The sequence below is a fragment of the Struthio camelus genome, chromosome 2 (genome assembly GCF_040807025.1).
Source record: "Struthio camelus isolate bStrCam1 chromosome 2, bStrCam1.hap1, whole genome shotgun sequence".
Lineage (NCBI taxonomy): Eukaryota > Metazoa > Chordata > Aves > Struthioniformes > Struthionidae > Struthio > Struthio camelus.
In genome coordinates, this window is record NC_090943.1 from 41,846,666 (window position 1) to 41,869,153 (window position 22,488).

Consider the following 22,488-nt stretch of genomic DNA (forward strand, 5'->3'; position numbering starts at 1 on the left):
TGAATTAATTGTGACTACTTGATTTTGCTAATTGAACTTCTAATTTATGTGTATTGTTTTGGAGTCAAGTTGTGCTCTTAATAAGGAGAAGTACGGAGTTACACAGGCAGAGTACAGGGAAGTGTCGTGAAAGAGAAATGCAGAAGGGTGATCTCCATCACCTCCTGCAGATTGCCCTACTGCAGCGGAAAACCTCACTCACGTGGAGCTGCCGTACTTGAATCTGCCTATATCCATGCTAAAAAAGGTCTCTCTAAAATGCACCTGAAACTGAAATAGCCCTTGTCCACATACAGGTTCAGGATTTGACAGACCTCACAAAGAGGTCCTCAAAATTAAAACTAATGCTACAAACAATATGGTTTTATGGGTATTCACTCCAGCCTGATCTCAGTGATGGAGCATTTGTACCAGACACTACCCCCTTGTTTATAGGCCCTCCTATGAATTACCTCTTTGGCTCATGTAAGAACCTAGTCCACTAGGTTAAATGCCCTAGCATTCATATCAGCTAAAAATCTGCCCCTCTGTGTTCATTTGTAGTAAAGAGTTTCACATAGCTGCAAAAGCAAGAGGGGCTAGCAGTTGGATGGGGATCCACTGGGGCTTCTAGTGTGTGGGATAAGACAAGAAGTGCAGCTGGCTTTGGGAGCAGAGCCACTGGGTGGTTTGATATGGCAGAAGGACACATTTGCTCCAGTTTTCAGGCATGAGGTAGGGGTATCTTGAGATACCTAGGGAGTCTTGAACTCCAAGTTCCTTTCTTCAGCATTACTTGCTAGGCATCGGGAGTTCATCTCACCTGTGATTAGATGTCCACGATGTAGATATTTAGAGCTGAAATGGAGAATAAGAAGCACTGCTCAGATCTATTTTATATACGTTTTCTAGGGTTAGAAGAATTGGGCTGTATGTGGGGAACGGGTATAAAAATCCATTCCCCCGATGGAAGGAGTATAAAAACACTTTAAACTCCGTTGACTAGACTCAGCTATATTTCTGCTGAGAGTAAAGGGAGGATATGGGCTTACATTTAGTGAGGTGGAGCTGACTTTATGCATCCCAGTATGTTTTCTCAGTCCATTACTGCAGTGAATACTGAGAGATACTCAGTATCTCAGAACTACAGGGGACAAGATTTTCACCTATTCTGCTCCTGTCTTTAGGGACCTACCATCTTCGTTCTCCTCATATTCTGGAGTCTGTGAGAACCTTTCAGGGCAGTAATGTAAACTGAGAATAGCTTCTGGCAGCCACTCTTTTGAATTCACTATTTTTGGTTTAACCTTCTATGATCTGCTCACATGCCACCTCCCATAATGCTGCTGTACGGGCAGCCCTCCAGGAGCTAAGCAGTGAGCAGTTGCACCTGATCATCAGAGCCCTGTCAGATCAGCCGCTTGGGAGACTCATGCGGCCTCAAGAGATAGATTTATTTCACAGATCTGCTATTGCAAGTCTACGTATGCAAACCCAGTTCCTATTTAGTAGGTTCACTTTTGCAGATGCCAGGGCTAGCATTTTGTTTTCTTGTTTGTTTACTACTTAGATCTCAGATTCTGGGGTCTGGTCCTCTTGAATTTCTTAGGTTTTGCCAATTTAAATAAGATTCATATGATCATTACATAGTATTATGGTGATTGCACGTCAATCTATGAAGACTGACACTTTGAAGAACTCACCTCAGAAGTGAAAAAAGTAAGTGCAGCAGGCATTTCTAAATCGAAGATGACCATTTAGTCAGGTCTATTGCCTTAGTCAGTAACATCATTATTTTGGTCTTTCCAAGGATGTTTTTCACTGCAGACCTCTAACCTCACTTTTCCTACTTTTCAACCTATTATTCTTTCCTCCTTAAATAGGAGGGCTTCAAAGATTAGTGTCCTATGAATGACTGTAATTGTACTAAGAAGTCATTGTTGGGAGTTGTGCGGAGTGGAATTGAGTTATTATAACTTCCTGAAAAATGAGAAATTAGAACTCAGTGGAGCTTTAGGAAATGATATACTGACAGTACTACGTATCTTGATGCAGACAAGACAGAAGTACAGTGTGTTGGTTTCTTGTTATGGGCTAGGTGTGTTTTTAATCTCACTTGTTACGTATATAGAGATTGTTGATTCCACAAAGTTTCTGTGTTTTTGTGTGCCAGTGAGGTTTACTGGAAGTGAATTCCTAGAAAATCAGTGCTCTTAAGAAAGAGTGAGTTAGCTGATTTTCAAATAACTGTAATGTGATTTGAGTGGGATATCGGAGCTGTCCTGAACAGTGAGATTTCACCATCCACACTCTAAGGGATGGGGAAATTCAAGCATTGAAAAGGTTGCAATGGGTGACAAAACACTTCCCCAGCTAAAGTTCTCTGAGTTCAAGTAATATTCAAGAGTGATTACAGCCCTCTTTTCTGCATCTCTATTTCAGCTACTGCCTCTGTGACAGTATGAGATAACTCAATTAGTACAAAAAGATAAGAGTATATTAGAGTCCTACGAGGAAGAAGTTCCTAGACTGAGTCCCTAATGCATACAAGCACAATGGTAAGATAAAGCCCTAGTTGATTACATTGAAGAGGCAGGAAGAAGCTCACAACTAATCGTGCTGTAGTTAAAGTATCTTTTCTTTAAATGAACACTTAATACTGAATGTTTTCCTGTTATTCTATCAGAGGATCAGGATTATGGAGTCTAGACGTTCACTGACACATAGATATGGTCCTCAAATAAACATCACTTTGGAAAACTGTAGGTGTTTTGTTTGTGCTATCGATGTTAATGGTGCTAGGGAAGCCCTGGTTTGCTATTTGCTCTGTGAGACGCAGTTGCTTTTAGAAACGGCAAAACCTAGAAGTACTGGGCAACTGCACTCCTATGTTAATGCATGCATGTACATGTGTTACTTCTCTTATTTCTTTACATCCTGTTGCATCTCATCTCAGAGAAACAAAGCTTTGCTGAATAAACACATCATAGCTAGCTTACAACGGGCAAGACTTCAGTCCTGAAATAACGGAGAAGAGACACTTACTCATCGCCTCTCACAGAAAGCTAACAAAGCACATTATCTGAGGTGGAAGTTTAAATTCCACCGTCTCAATTCAGAGACAAGCAAGCACATGCTTCCCCCCTGCCACACACACATAGACATGCACAAACACACATTGTGCTTTTCTGTGGTAGTGCACAGAGAGCTTCTGTAGTCAGGGGTTCACCTCACAAAGGGATGGAGTGGAAGGGCAGTTTTATCTTAACATGAGGTTTCTACAGAAATCCTAACTCTGTAGGCTGCTGTTGGAGATGTGCTGAATCAGAGCCTTCCTCCATCAGCTTGCTTTATTCCTTCATGTTGCAGTAATCAGGGCTACTGATAAAACCTGTGAAAATGAATTAATTTTCCTGGTAAACTCATCCAATTATACTAAAAGCAAATAATGAGAATATGAGGGAAATACAGCTATCTTAGCCTATGGATCACCCAACATCCTCAGTACAGAAGCATCTAAAAGCTGCCTGCTAAGTTGGTTGATATGCCTTTTATTTAGCTTGATGTTAATTTGCTAAACACTGTTTTGGTGTATGTGATTGTAGAACATAAAAATGCAGTAGGTGGTTTATAGGAGATGAGAGCAAAAGAATACTCTGTGCTACGAGTTCTACATACAATGCATATTCTCCAAAGGGATGAAATTTCCCTCGAGCTAGTGGGTAAACTGCAAAGTGAGGTATGCTAGCAGCTTTACGGCTTGCTTTAACCTGCTCCTCCTACCCGTGCTTTGTGGTGGGCGTACAACTGTTGCAAGTAGGTGGCACAGCTGTTTGCATTGACTGGCTCAGTACCTTTGGGATACAGACAACACAGTTAACGTTGCAAGAGGAAAATGGCATCTCTACTTTAATAAACTCATTCTATTTCTTTGTTAGAGAGAAGGGGGGGACAGGGGGAAAAGTTGCCAGCTTGACTATATCTGTATTAGTGGCACTGCTCAAATCACACAGTGGTGGCTAATGCTTGCAAAATCCTGACTAGCATTTGAAAGGGTAACATCAGTTTATTATTGCTGCAGTAGCTGTTAACTTTATGAAGATTTCCTGTGCACCTGCCTGCTACCACATCTTTAACATATATGCATATTTATACAACTTAGGCAACATATGTTTGATGATTTTTGTCATTTATATTTACTACAGTATGGATAGCAATTAAAAAATAACCATGTTCACAGTGATGAATTGGTGAAATTCCTGGAGAAGTAGAAGCTACACAAAGAATTTGGAGGTGGGGAACAAGGTAAATAACATGTAAAAATCTCTTTAGTTGGTGAGAATATAAAAAGTACAGGCATGTGCACCAATGTGTGTGTATGCACGTATATAAAAACTTATAAAACACAAGGGAAAATGCACTTTGGTTTAGAAGTAGAATGAGAGAACAGATAGTCTGGCGTCAGGTATTTTCCCATTTCAGCCTCCCTGTACAAATAAATGGTTGAACTGTATTGTAGGGGAGATGAAGGAAGATGATATTTTCTGAAGAGCTGATATTGGCCAGTTCCACACTATTGTGCATTTTGAATGTAAAATACACGCATTCAACTGTAGATACACGTGCAGAAGCGAATGGTGTTCTAGGACCTGTGCAACGATACAGACCCATATCTGACTCATCCTGGCAGCAGACCAGGCAGGTCTCCTGAGCACCAACTCCTGCGCGAGGGCTAGGGAAGGGCTAGGAAGAAGAGTTGTAGGGAATGATCTTCAGAATAGCCAGTTTAGGGGAAAGCTCAGGCTGAAGTCTGTATTTGGTGTGTCTGAGTCAAAAATAGAGGAAGATCCTTGGAAGAGCGTGAGTTTTGGGTATTAGCCCACCGTATCTGTGTGGGCACATGCACACCAGCACCCACACTGTATGAAAGTGAGAAGAGCACACGTGATTTGCGCTCAGAACGTAGGTGCCAGCTTTTCTAAAGAGAATTTCTTACCATGTGGCATATTATCATATTCAAGACCTGCTCATCTCTGTAAAAAGATAGAGGATAGTGGGCTGTGCAGAAACGGAGTGAGACGGTGGAAACGCACGTAGTGGAGCTGTGAAAACTGAAATGGGAGTGGAAGGGAACTTAAGTTCCTCAAAAAGAGGATTTAAGTTAAAGAGAAAACTAGAGAGGACCCAACTTGAATCTTGGTCTTTTTGTACAGCGTTACTGTAGCTGAAGGAATAAAAATATGTGAATCATCCCTAAGCAAGCTAGAACTTGTCCTGGAAGTAGTATTTTCTATGTTAGCATGGTGATTTGCCTAAAATCATTTATTCCACTTCTTAGAAAGATAGCCTAAATCAGCCTCAGGATACATTTGTTACCCTCTTGTGACAAGAAATTAACTGCTGCTATAGTTTCTCACAGAGGCTAGAGCAGCCCCAGGTCCACTCCAATTTACGCTGTCTGTCTATGCCCAGAAATGCCCAGGCTGCCATGACTCTCTGCTCCGAGTGACACAGCATTACCCCCAGCAGTGTAGTTCAAAGTAAACTAAACTGCATAATAAACAGTTTACTCACTTCAACAAACAGGGATGCTTTCTCATTTTTTCTTACTGTTGCTTACCCCTCTACCAGCAGTTAGTGGATATGAGGCAGCAGTGTGTGCCATTGGAGCATTCCCTTATGCAGAGCAATCCTAAAGTAGCTAGCTTTGCTGGCATTAGGACCATTTTATATTAGCAGGGTGGCTCAAACTGGCCTCCGTAGGCCACAAGACATGCCTTATCACTTTTAAAACCACATCTCTGTGTGATTTCTCAGCTCATTTGTCAGGCCAGGTGACAGCATCTTCTCATGTTGATTTTAATTCATATTGAACATAAAGCTTTGAGAGTGAGACTCTCTGTCAGCTGCTTACTGAAATTCGAGCTACTTCAACTGTTTCCCCCTCCCTCAGTATTTTAGCAATTCTATTTAAAAAAACAAAGCTCTGAACGGAATCAATTTTTGGTTTAAAAAAATTGCTTGTGTACCTTAGGATTGACAACTCCTCGGCCAGTGTTTAGCCTGATGCAATGCAAACCTGCTGATATATTAAACCCCAAACCAGCATTTATAACAGAAATACAGTAAGCTTTAACTATAACGACACTAGCAGGTGTCACCACAATAAAGATAACAGCCTCCCCATGAACAAATATTAGATTAAAGAGATCAATCAATCTGTATCTTAAATTCTAGGCCCAGCACGATCACTACCAGTGAAAAAAATCAACTTCTACTTTGTCTGTACATTTTAACAGGTGAAAGACCTCTTGATTGTTCAACTATTTTTGCAATATCTTGAGAAAGCAGGCATCTTTCTTTTTTCGTCTGTTGCAGAATCTTTATGTAAATGCATAGAAAACATTTGTGACCTAAAGGTACAAGCACCTATTGTTTCGAAAGCTTGCAGTAAGCTGTGGCAGCTTGCGTGGTGGGCAGCTGGTGTGAGTCGTGGCTTACTATGCTGTCTCCTCCAGGAATGCCAAAACGACCCTGTCAGAGGCTGCGGTAACATCGGATGTCTGTGTTCCTGGGAGCTGCAATTAAATTACCTGTGGAAAGAGTGTAGTCTGCCCTTGTTTTTTTTTCTTTCTCCTGTTTCTTGCTGCTAGCCTGCTCTACTTCAGCAGCACCTTTTCCTTTCAGTACCTGCTGCTTTGATTCTTCATGGTTTTGTTCACTGCACCATATATTTAAACATGTGTGAGATGTGTGGAAGCTGAGAGCAAGTCAGGAAGATAACAAAGTGCAGACAGCATAGTCCCTGTTCGCTGTGGTGAATGCTGCAGGGGAGGAAATCCAGCCCTCCACTCATAGCTAAATGCCCCTTCCTGCTCTCCCCTCCATGGTCACCCCTTAACCCTTTATGGTCACCTATGATTATCTACCACCTGTCAGACACAATGCTGGGGAAAAGCTCCTTGAGGCTGCGCCGACCTGCTCTGTAGGACACAGCATGCTCTTTCCACGCACTCACATGGGCATGAGCCTTGAAGCTCACGGTCCTTGAAGCACGGTTTGTGAGCTCGATGTGGAACTGCAGTGAAGTTGGCTTTTGCCTACCATTTTGATTGAGCTTTATATCATTGCTGCCCTCCCCATTCCAGCACAATCTCGGCTCACAGATGTTGTACTCTGAGTTTTTAGTGCAGGACTTGTATGAAGATTTTTCCGAGATCGTTTTGTAGTAACAGCTTCGGATCCGTGTCACAGCATCTGACTCTCCCCTCAAAAGCACCTGAGTAAAATATCAGGGATCTCCTTCTTGGAAAACATGGTGTGTCACAAATGTAAAACATATGGAAACCAAAATCCATCTGATGACTGATAGTCTTTCACGATGGGACAGATCAAGTCTTGAAGAAAACATGCTAGAGTAGTTTATCTGCAAGGTCCGGGACAGATGTTTTTATCCCAGCACAGACTACCTTTTTGTTATTTAAATTTAGTCTGTTTTCACTGCACAAAGGCAGTTTTTGTGCAGAAAAGTCCATATCAAATAAATGCAGAATCTCTACTGATCTTTTTATCCATAACCCTAGTTTATTTTTTAGTAGCACATGTATATGGACAAGACAGAGATAAAGCACAGCTTTCTAAGGAAATCAAATTACTCGATGTTCGGAACATTTGTTCCGATATGTTTGAAATCTCATTCATGTAAGTACTGAAACAAGTTATTTTCTCTAAAGGAAACCCAAAGTGGTAGCCTTTCCAACTTCAGAACCACTACAGGCTTTGACAGTCATGACCTCAAAGGAATGTATGGGTAAGGAGCTGTGAATCTATTCAGTCATATGTTCAACAACCAGCAAGTACGCTTATGTTTTCACCTTTTTTTCTGAACTATGAAATAAGCTGTGGAATATTTTATTTGAAATCAAGTATAATGTGTACAATGCTTGGGCATTTTTAATCCTTTAAGTGGACTAAGGCCCTGAAAAATATAAAGATTTCATAGCAGCTACAATACTTGCATTTGCAAACCTGCTACCCAACTTCCTTCTCCTCATGTTTTCTCATGTCAAACTAACTTTCAGGTCACTTGAATGATGAGTTCATATCACATTTAAAAAGTCACGGAAAGTTTATTTAGCAGAATACCAGTTTCACAATGATGAATCATGACTGCAAGGCATGTCTATGAAGACCCTGCTTCAATGCCATTGCAATATAAGATGAGGATAGGGAAAGCAATTTCAGTGTAACTCTATGGAGACCCCATTACCAGACCATTACAGCTGCAGACTAATTGAAGTGCAGGAACATGCAGAGCCTCCCCTTTGGTGACATAGTTACAATGTGATATTAATATGTCAAAATAATTTCAATGCCAGGCATCAGATTTTTTGCCCTTATTAATAATAGACAGCAGTATTTTACACTTCTTTATGCAAGCAGTCCCACTGAACTGGAATGAAACTCCTGGCTGCATACAGTCCCTGATACTGTACAGGGCTGTGGGCAGGGATGCAGCAGTCAAAGGCCACTTTATACGAAAGGATGCTATATTGCAGAGATTGGCAAGCTGCTTCCTCTCTGAGCCTGTATATTGCACTAACTCTTATCATTTTAAAACTTAGAAAAAATTAAGTGTAAATACAATTTATCAGTGTCTTAATGAGAAAAACAAAGCATTGCATCTCAGAATCTCCAACTTCAATCACAAAAGACTATAAAATCAGTCCTGGGTGCCAGGAACTACAGTGCTTTGTATCATTGCTAAGGAGGGTGCTCTCTAGGCAGCCTATATATCAGGTGAATGACCTGGGCCAACTGCTCCAGATTTTCAAAGCAAAAGGATGCAAATGGTTACCTAAATCCCATTTAAGATTTGGCCAATTGAGGCTGAATTAAATATATTTCAGCAGCTTGGGCTCAGGTGATAGAGCTTTGTGAGTACAAGATTATAATATATATACTGAAGTCACATTACTTCTTTTGAATGGAAATTTCCATACCCAGTTTCAGCATGCAGGGCCAGTCCCTCTACTGCTCTAAATCAGCGTTATCTTCGCTGATTGCAGAATAATTTTATTAGCAATACTATTCTCATGTAAGAATTTTCCTATCTAAATACTTACCTAACTACTTGATAGTTTGTAAAGATCGTGCTACACGTAATATGTTAATATATACACCCTACACATTTGTTCTTCCATCTTTCTAAGAAATCTCATTCTGAGAACAGAATTGAAAGTCAAGTGAGTGGGTGGTAAACCCCATTGACTTCAATAGGGACTTAAACAGAGTTTAAGCTACTACTTTTAATGGCCTATTTCTCGTTGACTTTATTTTTTTCAGCTTGACAGTCTTTCCTAATTGGTAATAGACTTCTGTAGCTTCATGCTGCTTTGCCTTCTTCTGCATTTATTTTGTCTCTTTTCCCATACTGAAGAACAGGGAGCAAGTATTTCCAAAGTTTCAAAGAAGTCAAGTCCTGGAGTTCTTGCATCATTTTGGTTGCCCTCTGTTATACCTCTTCAATTTCTTTAATATCCTTTTCAGTGCTGTACTTGGTTTTCCAAATGTGATCTCCTAATCAGCTGCTTATAATAATTTTTTTGACCTTTGTTAATAGCTCTATTTGCACAACTAATAATTTTGTTTCCTTCTTTAACTGTGGATTTAATGCTTTATCTGCCACGGCCTCTAGATGTTTTTCTGGATGGTAGAGAGGGGTGGAGGTCTTTTCTGAACACCTTTCTCTGAGAACCACTTGTCTTTGTGTTGGAAAAAAGTTTCAGAAGATGTGAGATTTTTCAGCAATCCTGCTTCCCTGGAAATTAATGGCAAAGCTCTGGTTGTCTTCAAATGATAAAAGCAATGGATGGCAACAGTAAAGCTGTAGAGCCAGAAAGAATGAGAAGGTTTATGAAGGTGGGTTTATTAGAGAACGGAATTGTCCCTCTTTTGGTAAGACACAAAATTCTCCCTGTTGCTTTCTTTATTGTAAAATCAATGACCTCCTAGCTCCCAGGAAGAGTAGCCAGCACAGAGCAATGTGGTGGCTCTGTGCACACTTCATTCACCCCCTTCCAGAAAGTGTTTATCTTTTGCTATAGGCATTAAACATTGATAATACGTTCCTGCAAGAGGGAGAGGTGAATTGAATTTTTCACATGGAGAACTGCGTCCTAAAAGTCTGCATGGTGTTAGCTTTGCTCTTATGTTTCCAGATTCTTTTTTTTTCCTATTCTTTTGTTTTATTACTGTTACTTTCCAGTGCAAGGCAATTTTTTTTAGATGAACATTTAGTGCCTAAAAATGCTGTTGAACTGATAGCTCTGAGACAGAAAATCTCCTGTCCCTATAGTAAGGATAGCAAAGGCAGCAGCAGTTCAGGCTCCTCATTACTCATGTTCCTTGCGTTCCTTGTATTCCTCTTAGGTATATCAAGGCTCCTTATGCATAGTTTGGAGGAAGCTATTGGGAGGCAATAAGGCCTCCAGGGTCTTGCAGCTATTGATCACCCTACAGGAAGTTAAACAATGATATCAGTGAACCTTTTTGATATTTTAATTTTAGGGAGGGGCATTTTTACTGGAAAAAGAAATAGGACTCATTTTACTTTACAGAACTCAATTTAAGCATCCTAACAGCATCCCAACAGTCACTCATGGTCTGGATTGGACTGGAAGCATTGAAAATACAAAGTCTGGAGAAAGCTTGCATTTTGTATACTATTTTGTTGCTTTAACTGAAATCAGTAAACATTTTTCTCTTTCTCTTCACACTACTGAAAATAAAAGTGGTCTTAACCTGCCTACTACCCTCATTTAGTTTATGACACAAAAACACAAAGAGAAAATGAGTGCATATTTGAAATGGTGGATTGCAGAGAGAAAAAGCAATAATCGGTGTTATAAGCCTCAGCCATCTCTCTCCTCCTCAGCCTTCAACTGTCATGCTTTTCTGACAGAATCAGGTATTTCATAATATTTTTCCAGAGGCAAACGTTGAGGAGGAATGAAAATGTTTTAAAATGAACCCTTCAGCATTACTACTAATAAAGTTCACAGTTTTAACCCAGATGTGGATCAGTGGATTCTGCTTAGCCCTGAGTGTTGTTGGGCTATTGATTTTGGCCCAGTTTAGGCCCCAGCTTTGACTGCTGTGGCGCTAAGCTGATTTACAGCAGCTGATGATTTGATCCGCTGTTCTTACTTCTAGTAAACTCAGTCCCTTGGGGCTTAACTTGTGATGCCAGGGAGCAACCTCAACTGCCACCGACTTCTTGGAAAGCTGAAGACACCCAGTGTTTTGCACAATCCAGTCTCTGGTCCCTGTCTTCTCTATTTCTAACTTGCTCTCCTGATTCTGCTTTCTAATTAGGCTTTCTTTCACTAACATTCAAGCATTTCAGTATTACTTGCCAAAGCAATCTGTAGTAACAGCAAACACTGTTTTGAGAACATATTTTGTAAATTTTTGGATTCCAGTGTATGTACAGTTTAGCATCATTGTTTTCTATAGTTTTTTTGTTTAGATACATCCATTATATATCTATATCTACTTAAAATTCAATAAAATTTATTCTGAGAAGGAGAGAGCCAGATGCTAAGTTAAACCAAAAAAATAAATCAAATAAAGATTTAATTAGCACAGGAAAAAAATTCAGGGAAATAACCTTCTGGAAAATAGCAAAATCAGTGGAAGTGTAACAGCATTCTAATATGTTAGTATACTACCATCTTATATTTATATTTCGTATATACTTTTATAGCCAGCAACACAAAGCTTGTGTGCTGTAATTAGCATCCTTTCTGTAGTGAATTGTCATGTTCTAGCGCTGCTAATGAACACGGAGAAGGTGTACCTGCTGTAAACAGTTGCCGAGGAAAAAAAGCCCATTAGGATTACTACTAGAACATTTTTTCCCCCTCCCTATTTCTCTCTCTCTCTCTTTCTCTTTCTTTCTTCCTTTTTTTTTTTTTAATTTTCTTTCTTTCTTCGAGGACTGCCTCTGTTATTACCTGCGGTAGGCTCTGAATGCTAGCATGCTATTTTGTTGATTGCGCTGCCCTCAGACACTGCACATTTGAATCCCATTTGTAGCAGCAGTGCCAGTGCTGGGATTCAAAGTCAGAGCCTCTTAGGGTTACAGCCCTGCTGCTGCTCCTGTACGAGTGGAAGCGTCTAATACCACTGCCATCAGAGACTAGGGCTGATAAAGAGACAAGGTGATCTAAAGAGAGCACACATGGATTTCCCCCCCACCCCCACCCCCTTTCGTTTTTCTTACCAGAAAGATAAAGGAGATGAGAGTAGGTTGATATTTGAGGAATTGGTTTTATTCAGAGGAGTGCTATCATTTTTATGTCCTTTTTGAAAACGCACCCACAGTGTCTGAATTCCCATTAATGCAAAGTTCAGATAAAGCTGATGAAAAGCAGCTGCCATCTTGATAGTTGCCATGGCAGATGGCATCAGCCTTTATGCTTTTATCAGTATTAGTATCAGAACACACTCTGTGTTCCAAGCTGAGATAAAAATCATTGAAGCTGTACCTGGAATAGGCAGATCAACACTGCAGGTCCCACACAGTTCTGAATCTTTTCAGAACAGTCTGCATAAAAGCTAGAGACAACACATTCTTGTTATTCATTAGTTCAGCAATGCTGATGGTATTTTGTAAACTTCACAGATGAAGCAGCCTTTCTAAAGAGCTGCTGCCTCCCTTCCTCCTTCCCTCCCACCCCCAGGAATGCTCAGGCTTTGCAAAGAAAACACGCATGCACGCACGCACGCACACACACACACACACCCACACACACACACACCCACACCCCCCCACAAACCCCCCCACACACCCCGAGAAACAGTTTACAGTAAGTGGACAATGGACACAGCCGTGACGTTCCTCCTTCATTAACCTACTGCATTTTGCACTGAATCTACCTGCTGTGAACAACTGGTGAACAGCACAGGAAATAACTATTTCTCCCGTGTCGTGAAGATGCGGTGCAGAAGGGGCTGCTGCGGGGTTACTACACGGGCACCGTGCATCTGGCCTCGGAGGTCTCCCCTGTTTTACTCGCTGCTGGTTCGCAGAGACACAGGTTGGCAGCGGCACGCTGGAGCCCCGCTCTGACCTGCCCGTCCTGGCGTCTCTCCAAGGGCTTGGAGCGGTGCATACAACGGCCTGCACGGCCTCCTTTCTCCCCCAGCTCCGTGTTGTGATAAGTGCCCCATCAGAAAAAGTGACTTACAACACTGTTAAAGCTTCAACACGAGCTCTTTATTGCAGGTTTCAAGTTGTATTGACAAATCTCCCCATCCCCTTTCCCCCTCTCCCCCTCCCCAACTCCCCTTATAGCTATGCATATAGTTATTTTTGGTAACATTGTTGCTTGATAAATAGAGGGGTTGTGAGATCTCAAGTTATTATGCAAGTGTTAGCGACACAGGCTGGTAAACCATTTGGCTGTTGCATCGGTGCTGAAATGAATAATAGCAAATGGGAGGAGGGCATGGGAGTTATTTTAAATGACACATATATATTTAAATATAGCATTAAAATAATGTTAAAGGTTTAGAGCCATTACAGTCTCTTGTGCCAACTTGCAGACTCTCCTAGGAATGATTTTAAAACTTGCTATTCTGTCTCTTGCGGTGGAGAGGGAGATAAGGAAGACCTTTCTGGGTTACCCTCTACCTGGAGCAAGGAGGTGGTGGAAGTAGGTCCTCTCCGTGCCTTTGCACAGGGGGGCCTGGCCTCCTATTACCGCACCGACATCTGAAGTACGCATTTCCTTTGAACCATTTGGTCCAGGAATATGGAGGCAGCATCACAACTTAAACGGAAATTTCTGTGCGACTCTGCAGAGTCCTAGACCTCTGGGTGCCACAGGGTCAGTGTTAGAAAAGGACTCAAACTGCCCCAGGCTTGAGAAGATTTGGTTTACATGTTTGGGAATAGGTCTTTAAAAAAATCTAAATACAGCAGGGGATTTGGGCTTTTAAATGCCTGTGGGACGGGGCTATTCTAATTCAATGTTAGCTGAATTAGTTGCGTGGCTAGCTAAGTGAAATGTGAAACATTTAAAGTAGGAATGGATAAATGGATTAGGATAAAAGGAGAACTGGCATGGAACAAAGCTTAAGCATCCTCAAAACAATGTCAAAAGAAGCCCCCTTTTTATTTTAAATTTAATTTTAAATGAAACCACTATATTCAGTGGCAAGTCTTTTCCCTTCACCCAGAACCAAAGACAAGGTGGCTATTATGGAGCTGCAAGCTGGAAGAAGGATAAAATGTTGTCAGATGTATGATTTACTTGGACAGGGCCCCCACTGTGCCAGTAACTGTGCCTATAAAATGGAAAGGACTTATCAGCCAGGAGCCTGATCCAAACCCTTTGAAAGCAGTGGGAGTCTTTACACTGAGTTAAATGAGTTTTCAGGGAGGCTCTATGAACATGACGGGGAACAATAGGTGAATGCAACACAATGGAGGAGCATCAGATAACAGGCAAATTATTATCATTAGCATAATAGGGACAAGTCACAACACAAAAACTACTGTCAGAGCTTTATCAGCATTGTGGCATAGGTGAGTTTCAAGGAGAGAAATGAAGGAATATGAAGTAATGGCTGTGCATACTTTGTGGGAAACTCTCTGAAGCGTAAGGCGCAGTCTAATAGAAAGCATAAAGGTACTTCCAAGAAAACGTGGTTGATGAGGAATGGAGGCTGCCACCATTGGCAGTGCACAGGTGAGAGTAAGTGAATCGATACTGAAAAAAAAGATGATCTGTGGGGGATCTGTAGCCATGAGGAGCCTTACAAGTGTAACAGTCAGGGTTGGCTGTGATAGAAAAGGGGCAGAGAGTGATGGGGAAAAGACAAGTGGGAATACACTTGAATGAGGAATCAGAAACAAGCAGTATATTTTGCAGGGATCTGGATTTAAAATGGAACTGGGCACAAATGGAACAAACGATCCTAATTCAGGTCAGAAAGCAGGAACTGTAAAAGACGCGACTGAGCTGCAACTTGGGCTGTGTGAGCAGCCTGGGGAAGGTATTCAAGCTGAGCTTCTACGTCTCGCCCGTTCATTATCTGATTAGGTCTCACACGACACAATTCCGAGCAGCTCAGAATTAAAACTGAAATTGCCTTTAATTCCTTAGACTCCTGTGTTTCTCCCATTCTGCTTCCTTAGCTCCCCAAAAGGCATCTAATATTACAAGTGTTATAGACTGCAGCCTTGGCTCAACAGGACAAAGTCTGAAAGCTGTAGTGTTTGTCAGTTCGGCTACTGCAGAGCTAGAAACCATAGTGATGCCTGCATAATAGATAGGCAGATCTAGTTTTAAGAAATGCCTTCCTAAGATGATGCTACCAAAAAGCTATATGCTGTCATGAGATGCATTACCTTTGCCTTTGTAAAGCCTCATTGTGTGAATTTGTCCTGTGAAGTCCCAGGGAGATGGGACATGTTTTGGGAAGGAAGGAGCAGAAGCTGATGCAGTACAACCAAGTGTGTGACGAAGTATCCATACTCAGATCTACCACAGGCTTCCCAAGTGGCTCTGAACAAGTTGCTGAATATCAATTTCTTCATCTGTGAAATGGGGATAGTATGCAGTTACCATACTTTTCTCACAGGCATCGAGAAATTAAATTAATGTTCCAAAATGCTTCAAGAATTTTAGTGTGAAGAAAGGGCAAAACATGCTTAGGGAAAGTTTGGGTATCAGTCACATTTATTTCTATGCTTAATTTTCTTCTTAGTTTGTTTTTTCTAATCTTAGTTTAAAAACAAAAACGATCTGTTCAGAGGAACTTCAGAAGTTAACTTGTTACCCTGAAATGCTGCATGATTTGCCGATAGGATTCACTATAATTCAATTATTTATATTTCTACTGTATAAGTATTAGCAGAAAACAACAAAACAACCTGAATACCTAAAATGGCTGCCACATGCCAGAGAGGGACATTTTACATCAGCTGTTACTATTTAAATTCAGCTTCAAGAATAAGATTATACTTTTTAAAATTAGAACATATATTTAAGAAGATTTCTGTACGGCTCTAATAGTCGTTGATGTATATAAACTGTTCGTTTTTACTTTGGTGTGAAGCTAATTTTCAAGCAGTGCAAAAATAATTTGGGTAATGTTTTGTGCTATTGAGTTGTCTTAATTTATTATTTCACTCATTCAAATACTAAAAATTACTGTTGGATTTTCAGTCAGCTGTTAAGAATGCTTTCTCAAAATGGACATGATTTGTGTTGTGTTTTAAAAATGAGAATCAAAACAAGGATCGTTTAAAAGTCCTAACTGTACTTCTGATCAAATGAGGCACTATCAAAATCTCTTTATTTTAATAAGCAACTATGTGAACAGGATCTCCTTTAAAGTGATAAACTTTGGCAGATTTTTTCTTAAATCTGTATTTAAAAAAAAAATCTTTCCCATAGTAAGACTTTGCCTGTCACCTTTTATCCTGCTAGGTATTGTTGTGGCCAAGTCATAATCATGCTTAAGTAAGGGCTTTATTATAACAAACACACCAACACAACCTGAGCTCAAACAGCTCTAGTGGGCACTGCTATAATTTAAGATCATAGCTCAAAAGAAAATGGAAATTTTTTCTTACATTTAAGGGTTCAGTTTACCACTGAAATTGCTTTTCATTTAATTCAAGCAGCAACTGATAGCACAGAACACTTAAACAAAATTAAACAGAAATCTTTCACGTTATGAGAGGCACTTATGTGTGCTTTGTGCCTTTTTTTTTTTTTTTTGTTAAATACAGTTTCCCCGAGGAAGAATGGCAGCCCAGATATCGAGCGATTTCTTTGGTTCCCAATAATGTTACTGCTCAATGCTTTTCTAGAGGGCTTTTATACAAATAACTTCCTGACCCATAAGATGTATGGGTACATCTTATTCCAACTTTATTTCATGTCTTTTGTCCAGAGTCAGCAGCCCCCTTGCAAATCCCAAAAAGCAAAATAAAAAATAAATAAATTAACAGCTTCAGGCTCAGATCTCTCCAAACAATCATATATATATACATATATATATATAAAATATATATATATTTTAAGAACTACTTCTCTGCAGTCAAGTATTAACCATGAAACAAGGAAACGTTCTGTGAAAACTAAAGAGGCAGATAAACATTTTGAAGCAAGCAATAATTATTTTAATTTTTCTAAATAGTACAGTTGGCTAAAATAAGCTGACCAGATTTGCGGTCTTAGCATCCTGGAAGATTTTTGTGGGTAGGGCAGCGGGGTTGTTGGGGCACAGCCAAGAAATGAAACAGGTTTTGTGGCCACTGGGCTACCTGCCCACCTTTCCGGTGTCTAATGGTGCAGATGTCAGACACAAAGGAAGTGAACTAGGGCTGGAGCATTGGCTGTCTGGGAGGAAGGGAAGGGGGCTGTGAAAACTGGAACAGCTCAGCACCCGGACAATTTGCAACAGACAACAGGAAGGTCCATTAAAAAAAATGGGACTGGCCTGATGAATCTGGGGCATCTGGTTGCCTTAGGCTAAAAGTACTTTCAGTATTTTTTACTGCCACTATAAAGTAAACAATTGTTTAATTAGTAAAAATGAAAAAGCTACTTATAGGACGAATGAATGAGGGACTTATTTTCTGCTTAAGTAATATTGAATTAAAAATGGTCTCTTGCATTTAGTTAACTTGTAGAAACAAAGAATCATAGTTTCCATAGGGTAGCATAGCTTCTTTTCTTTTTTTTTTTATTTCTTTTTTTTTTTTTGGTCTTAAATACAGAACTGTCGCGCCTCTATTGAATTAATGGAATAAGGACTGGGTGAGCTCCAGCAAGTTGGGGGCTTTCTCTGTCTCAGGATCCCCCCAGGCAAGGCATGCATCAGAGCATGTACAGTATGCGGCATGTTCACTCCTCACCGGGGAGCTGTAAAATCACATTAACTCTTAAGGCGATATGCTCCCCTTTGAGCAGAAAGCCAGGCTGGGAGAGCAGAGGCAGCCTCAACACGCAGAGACTTTGCTGGGCACCTGCTTCTTCTTTGCAAGGGGAGCAGGTCATGCAGGCGAGTGGCCGGGAGGGGAGCTTGCTGGTCCAGCAAAAAGTAGGGATTCCTGAGAACACAAATGTATGGGTTCTCGTGTAATTTAACGTCGAATGTGATCTCACTCACTTCTATATTCCTGGCAGCATGTCTTTGACCCTCTGCTGTACTGTTCGGACTCGGCTTAAATCAGCATACCCCAAACTACGGTACAGTACCCCTCTCTAGCTGATCTGGCAAGGCAGTAAAGGTAGCTTTAAAACAATTTTTTGCTCTGTAACTAACACTTTTTTGCAAAAATGACATGATTAACAAAGCAATTTTCCCCCAAATTCTTTCTCTGTTCCCCTTATCCGCCTTCCCTTCTCTGCCTCCAGAGGGATTTCATGGATAGTGGCCTTATAACAGCGCCTGCTTCCTTCATCTCTTTGTCCCCAGTTTCCTCCCCTCTTCAGGCAAAGGCGGAGATCAAGAAATGACCAGCAAGAATTTAAAGGGGGAAATGTGAAACAATTTAAAGGGGTCAGGAGGAAGTTGCAAAAAACTCACACCATTCTTTATGCAAGAAAAAAGAGCAACGCTTAACATCTGTACGGACTGCACAGGGGGGACAAAAAAGATCTCACCAGAGCAATCGTTAAAATGGATATAAATATAAGTGGTTTCCCTAACAATCTCTGTCTGAGTATGGGGCTGGGGTCCTGTAACTGTGTTTTCAAACGCACTGGCGAACAGCAGCAGAACTCATCCTTTTAATCCCTGTCTCCTTTAGCACCCTTCCTGAGCGAAGCCCACCCCAGGCCACGGCATTTCGCAGGGAACGAGAAACCGCTCAGCTCCGGGTACCTTGTCACACAGACTCCCTTGCTCCCAATTACTGGGGAAGACCAGAAGCGTAGGTTAGTGCTGGTGCATGGCCTCGCTTTTTAGCCCCATGGGCAGGTGGGTGGGTGGGTGTGCGCGCGTGTAAGAGAGAGCGAGCAAGCGTGTGTATGTGTGTTGTGTGTGTGTGTGTGTGGTATGCGTGTGTGTCATTTACAAATGCAAAGATAACAGCAAGTTCTTAGTTGGCACCAAATGGGGGACCGTTAAGTATGAGAAATGATGTCGATTTATCATTATATTATGCCTCTGACAGCGAAACACACCTGTACTTTTTATGTAATTTATTGACTGGTTATAGATGCTGTGCGAGAGAGGAAAAAATTAGCGCAGCTTTAATTACTCATGCTGCTGGTTAAAATATTAATGGGGCACAGAGTGTTGCATGCTCATTTCTGTTGATTTTTAATTAGCAGTAATTCATTTTGCACAAAGCATGTTGATGCCTTTGCCGGAGACATTAGCGAAGTAGCTGAATAAAGATGTTTTTGAGAGAGCTACTGTGCATACAGAATAAAGAGTGCCTGCTTTCTGTCTTGTCTGATAAAAGTTGGGCAAAGAGGGAGACAGATGATGAAACCAAACAATACCAGAGCATCATGGTATAGCTTTACATTCCTGACTTAAACAAATTTGGAGTTTTCCAGGTGCCTGGATCTCTAGAATATTGCAGCACCTTGTTTTGATTATTGGCTTAATTTTGACTGTTGCCAAAAACATCTAAAATGGGTGAAGGTAGAAAAGCCCCCGGTCATTTTTGCCATGAATGTCATAATAGCATTTTCTGATGGAAAAGTATCTTCTAGCAAATTATGAAACAGGTTTATTGGTTGGCATGGGGAAAACTTTCCCTTCTCACTCCCTCCCTTCTCCTCACTGAGAATGCATCTGAATTTCACGGTGGAAATGGTGGGAAAAGGCAGTATTCGCAAGTGCTGATGTTTCAAATCCTTTCTCAGAGAGGGATGAGGGATTAGTGTTTCTTGAAGATGGAGCTTCTGGAGTTTGGGCATTTATTTGTCCAAAATATAAGCAGATTTGCTGTTGATCAGCTGTCCTGATTGCAATCCCTTCTTTCAATGCGTGTTCCATCAAGCCTTTTCCTCTTGCAGCCACCATTTTGCACTGTTCTGGGCTGCTGACGTCTTAGATCGTCCCTGATAGGATGGACAGTAATGGTTTGGGAGAAAGGACATCAAATACTGATAATGTAGATAATGACCTGATGTTTTCATGTATGGTCTTAATATGTGTGTTGTCATCCCCATCACTTGTCCAAGAAAGCAGCAGCCTTCAGAAAGTATTTTTTTTTAATAACCTGCACCTGTAGAAATGACCATAGCCAGTTTCTTAGTGTCCCGCTACCATTTTCCTTGCTTCTTGGAAGCTCACTGTAAGGAATGGCTCTAAAGTCACTGAGGGAGTAAAGATGGTACCAGATAACATGGAGTATATTAAGTATGTTGTGCTTTCTTCTTAGAGCATGCAAAAATGTGAAGGCAAGCAGTGTCTATTTTTTGGTATCTAGGAGCTCAAGGGGCCATTTTCTTGCATCCTCTCCACGCAATATGCAATCCACTGGTTTCCACTACTGTAATGGAAAGCCAGGTGCCAGGTAGGCTTTTCTGCTGGCATGGAGATACCCTTTTCCCTTCTAGACCAAACTACAAAAAGGAGGAGATAGGTTTTACGGTTGGCAGGCCTCGTCACTGATTGTGCCCATGAGGGTAAGTGTTAATCTGCTAATCAAATATCCAGGATAAAGGACTCTGTTGCTACTGTCGCTAAAGCCTCATACTCTGAGGTAACCAGCCACCAGTGTGGGCCCATAGCACCCAGGACCGAAAATCCTCTCCCATCCCCACCCACGTACAGCGGCACACTTCTTACTTCAGCAAGCCAAGATGTCTACCTGCTTCCAATGATCAAAAGAATTTTAAAAATCCAGATTTTCTTTTTATGCTTTAAACTGAACGTGCCGACAAGAATTCTGTATTCCCCTGAGCCTCGATCCAGGAAAACACGTTTGTGCTTAACTTTAAGCATTTGGCTAATCCTGATGATTTCAGTCGGATTACTTAGTTGCTTAACATTCATCAGGAGCTTAAAGCACTTTGTGAGATGAAGACACATTACTGGACATATCACTACAGCTCTTTGCACTCTGTAGTGAAGAGAACCAAAATGCTGCACAAAGCAATACATGGTTTCAGCAGGCATTATGGCCAAGAGCTACACTGAATTAAAATGAATAGAATTTTTACCCAATGAAAATGAATCATGCAATCACTTCCACAGTCCTGATGTTTAATTTTATATTTAAATCAGTATAGTTGAGATGACTGTGCATTGCCAATGTGATTGAGCAATAGTTTTGGTAGTTTTTTCCTCTCTCCTAACAGTGCATAATTGCACATGAAAGTTAGGCCAATGCTGTGAGGGGGCAACTGGAGGGGTGAACATCCAAGTTCAGATGTTGAAGATGTTTTAAGACTGTCGTTTAGCATGATAGCTGCACTTTCTTGCTAAAGGATGGAGTACTGTGTCTAGGGCAAACTATGAATTGAGGAGTGGTGTAAGCTGACATTTCAAAATCTTCATCACTGTTTATAAATAAGTCTGTAATTTGGTCTGTGGGCTTTTGGCACATGTGTAGCAAGAAGGGCAGCCACTACAGGCAGTGTCTGTCGGATGGAAAAAGAGAGGGGAAGGTTAGTAAGGGTAGAGATATATTTAGCAAGAAGGAGATGGCATTCTCTGTGTCACTTATGTTCTAAGGACTGTGAGGCCTGCTCATGAGATTAGAAAAGCTGAAGGAACTGGGAGAGGAATTAGTACCTTAGCCCCACTGCTGTCTGCAGGGTCAGCCAAGGGAAGGAACCAATGCAACCGGTGCTAATCTAATACCGTGAATCGTGTAGCCCTTCTGTGACGGATTCCCGCACCACAGGGAACTTGCTTTCACAAGGGCGACTGGGAGCTTTGAGCTAAATACCTCCGTCTAGTTAGGGGGAAAAAAAAAAGGAAAAGGGGATTTTTTAATTCGAGATTTTTTGGATTTAATGAGCTTTTCTGTCAGGTCTTATTTAGGCTCAGCAGTACGACCTGTAATAACTTAACACTGCCTAATAGGATGGCATATTGACTGTGGATTGCTTATCGCTACATAATCGCAAGTTGTATTGATAGTAAAGAGTCATATTGTTAGCACAGTGCTTGGAGGGAGGAAAGAAAGACAAAATACATATTATTTGGGTGCGTGTTCATAGCACAGCTCTGTCTATACACATTGACAGTAGAATTAATTTCTCAATAACCTCACAGGCGGCACTGGTAACAAAGCCACAGATTTCTGAACTCCAAGAAAATAGGAAGCATAAATATTTCTGGTTGTTTGGAGAAGCTGCTATTTATGAGCTTGGTTAAATAAACTGTTTCAAGCTTTTCTGACAGAGTCCTTCTGTGAAAGGTGCACCTGTCTTTCTAATACAGCATCTTACTGTTAGGGTACTGGTAAGGCCCAGGTAAACCGGACACAAATTTCCTTTTGTCAGCAGCACC

The 22,488-nt window shown here is 41.0% G+C and overlaps 1 long non-coding RNA gene across 2 annotated transcripts in view; it reads left to right on the forward strand.

Annotated features, from left to right (window-relative positions):
* Positions 1–22,488, forward strand: part of LOC138066332 (uncharacterized) — a 155,899-nt gene that overhangs the window by 17,282 nt on the left and 116,129 nt on the right. For both annotated transcript variants that reach the window (XR_011139676.1, XR_011139675.1), the window contains exon 2: positions 18,818–18,944. This is a non-coding gene — a long non-coding RNA (uncharacterized lncRNA). The remainder of the gene's footprint in view (positions 1–18,817; positions 18,945–22,488) is intronic.